Genomic DNA, 3,392 nt, shown 5'->3' on the forward strand with positions numbered 1-3,392 from the left:
ACAAAGCTGCATATTATTCATATATTAATATACCATATAATGCACAGAAATGAAACTTAAAAGAGCTAGCGGAGTTAACCACGGGTAGTTCTGATTCATGAATAAATAACCCAATGTATCCGCTTGCTTAGCATGGGCAAGGCAAATGAGAAGAGTATAAAATCTCAAGGATGAAATTGTTATGTTACTTGAAGGACATTGACTGTGACTTTGTTATCAATATTTCTAATGAAGAGTGTAAGACAAAATTTCATGTATTTTGTAATTGCTATTGCAATTGATTGTTTACATAAGAAATGCAAATGCATGTTAAATCTTTTCAAAAAAGGCTTTCCCATTTCTACAGGCAAGCAAAAAAAAAAAAAAGTTTTTGTCATTTTCCTATGCTGAAAGGTGAAACTATCTTTAGTGAAATGATTAAAAGTACAACACTTATTAAGAGAAGCCGATTCAGCTCCAGAGGACATAACTAAAAGCAAAGAGAAGTTCCAGTCAGCACTACCACGAGAGTTTTAAGATTGCCAGAAGCTGTATTTCCACACTTAAACTTTGCTGCTGTTCACACTATTTGGGTACACATACATCTGTTCTTCTTCTTCTTCTTTGTTCTCATTTTACATGTTGGAGGGTTCAGATCAGTAATCCTATATCTGAGATGAACCGTGTAGTGGTTTCCAGATCAGGCAGTTCTTCGAATAGTTTTTGGAGAGTCTTGTTTGGGTCCCTTGATTTAGTATGCACCATTGAAGGACATGGTCAGCATTCTCTGGTGATGCTCCACAAGGGCAGGCTTCGCTCGTCCCAACATTAAACTTCCGGAACATAAATTGTCTCATTCAGTGAGCAAGCATTTTTTGTGGAAACTAAACAAGTATAAACACTGGTCAATGTTGATTGACTGTAATTTGACAGCAGTCACACAAAAGGGTAACAAATAGTAAGATAGTTTCACAGTTAAGAAACATTATGCACGAGTGTAAGGAGTAAAATACTGCACATTAAGTACAACTGTATATTTGTGGGGATATTGTGATATTAAAAGACAATTTTATAAAATCGTAATACAGTGTATATATGAATTAAAAGACATTCTACACAGCAAGCTTATCTTTCTATGTGCGGTCCGCCATTCCCAAACTTTTTTTAATGCGGCCCTCGATACAAAAATGTTGCCCACCCCTGGTCTAGACCTATAAGTATAAAGTAGATAGAGCGATTATGATCAGGATTAGCAGGCCTACTAGTGGGTAATAGTGCACTATGCTGTTCGCATGGGAACCAGTTATTTGTGCGGGCTAATTTTTTAAACATTTCCTAGACGGTCTATTCCAATGTATTAATTGACGTTGGGGTGGGGGTGCGTATCTTGGAACAGTAACGTCACTAAGAGGGTGTGAAGTGTGCGGTTGCACCGGGTGAAATCATTTTGGGGATGACAACCAAGTTGAAAAATTTATATCTTTGCAAAAGCAGACACATCGGAAAAGATAGTTATATTAAAATCTCTAGACATATGCCCAAACACGTTTAGATGGTAGTTTAAGTTTAAATGTCAAAGCACAGCGTTATACCATTTCTGTCTTAAAGAATAACAAAAGAAACCTGTTCAAGTGATGTTAAGTTTGTTTCTAATTTTAATTAAATATCATTCTAAAATTTGTAATAACATTTGAATAAATGTCATAAACAGTGGGATTTTATAATAGAATAGACACTCATTTTACATTTGAGTAAAAATTAATAATAGTAGGTAATCAGACCACTGTATTTGTTCAACAAAAAGAACTAACTAGCAATAGTGTTTATTAGAACATATTTGGAGAACGTTAATGGGAAGGGATGACACCCTGAGCTACTGCACCAGATGCCACCGACACTGTCTGGGAGGGTTCCATTCTGATTTTAGGTGGTCAGTTGGATCTCTACTTAACTTTTTAGGTGGTCAGTTGGATCTCTACTCTACTTTTTAGGTGATCAGTTGGATCTCTACTCTACTTATTTAGGTGATCAGTTGGATCTCTACTCTACTTATTTAGGTGATCAGTTGGATCTCTACTCCACTTTTTAGTTGACCAGTTGGATCTCTACTCTACTTTTTAGGTGATCAGTTGGATCTCTACTCTACTTATTTAGGTGATCAGTTGGATCTCTACTCTACTTATTTAGGTGATCAGTTGGATCTCTACTCTACTTATTTAGGTGATCAGTTGGATCTCTACTTAACTTTTTAGGTGATCAGTTGGATCTCTACTCTACTTATTTAGGTGATCAGTTGGATCTCTACTCTACTTATTTAGGTGATCAGTTGGATCTCTACTCTACTTATTTAGGTGATCAGTTGGATCTCTACTTAACTTTTTAGGTGATCAGTTGGATCTCTACTCTACTTATTTAGGTGATCAGTTGGATCTCTACTCTACTTATTTAGGTGATCAGTTGGATCTCTACTCTACTTATTTAGGTGATCAGTTGGATCTCTACTCTACTTATTTAGGTGATCAGTTGGATCTCTACTCTACTTATTTAGGTGTTTAGTTGGATCTCTACTTAACTTTTTAGGTGATCAGTTGGATCTCTACTCTACTTATTTAGGTGTTCAGTTGGATCTCTACTCTACTTATTTAGGTGATCAGTTGGATCTCTACTCTACTTATTTAGGTGATCAGTTGGATCTCTACTCTACTTAACTTTTTAGGTGATCAGTTGGATCTCTACTCTACTTATTTAGGTGTTCAGTTGGATCTCTACTCTACTTATTTAGGTGATCAGTTGGATCTCTACTCTACTTATTTAGGTGATCAGTTGGATCTCTACTCTACTTTTTAGGTGATCAGTTGGATCTCTACTCTACTTATTTAGGTGGTCAGTCTGATCTCTACTCTACTTATTTAGGTGTTCAGTTGGATCTCTACTCTACTTATTTAGGTGATCAGTCTAATCTCTACTCTACTTTTTAGGTGATCAGTTGGATCTCTACTCTACTTATTTAGGTGATCAGTTGGATCTCTACTCTACTTATTTAGGTGATCAGTTGGATCTCTACTCTACTTATTCCAGAAGAGTCTTATCAAAGATGAAGTGTTGTCCTGTTTTGTTTTTTTATACGATAAAAAAACGCCAAATGATTTTTTACAATTTTCGATCAAAACAAGACTATGGCTTTAAATATTCCTGGTCCATTGGTGACTTTTATGGAGGCCACCTCTGAGTTTGTGTTATCACACAAACTCTCTTTGTAATCTTGTTTTATTTTAAAAAGACAGCATGATGGAAACCTTCTACAAGTAATTGATGCAACTTCGCTTTATATAAGCTTTTTTTTTTTAAAATATATTTTTATTAATATTTGTATGAAATTTATTTAAATATAACTTCTTTTTTTTTTTTTACAG

General features: G+C 35.1%; 2 protein-coding genes across 5 annotated transcripts in view; both read left to right on the top strand.

Annotated features, from left to right (window-relative positions):
* The window catches only part of LOC106057162 (ribosomal L1 domain-containing protein 1-like), a 187,793-nt gene that overhangs the window by 98,919 nt on the left and 85,482 nt on the right, over positions 1-3,392 (top strand). The window lies entirely within an intron of this gene.
* LOC106051654 (ADP-ribosylation factor-like protein 6-interacting protein 1) overlaps positions 1-3,392 on the top strand; it is a 29,187-nt gene that overhangs the window by 22,778 nt on the left and 3,017 nt on the right. The gene's annotated exons all lie outside the window — the stretch shown is intronic.

The sequence above is a fragment of the Biomphalaria glabrata genome, chromosome 2 (genome assembly GCF_947242115.1).
Source record: "Biomphalaria glabrata chromosome 2, xgBioGlab47.1, whole genome shotgun sequence".
In the NCBI taxonomy this organism is placed as follows: Eukaryota; Metazoa; Mollusca; class Gastropoda; family Planorbidae; genus Biomphalaria; species Biomphalaria glabrata.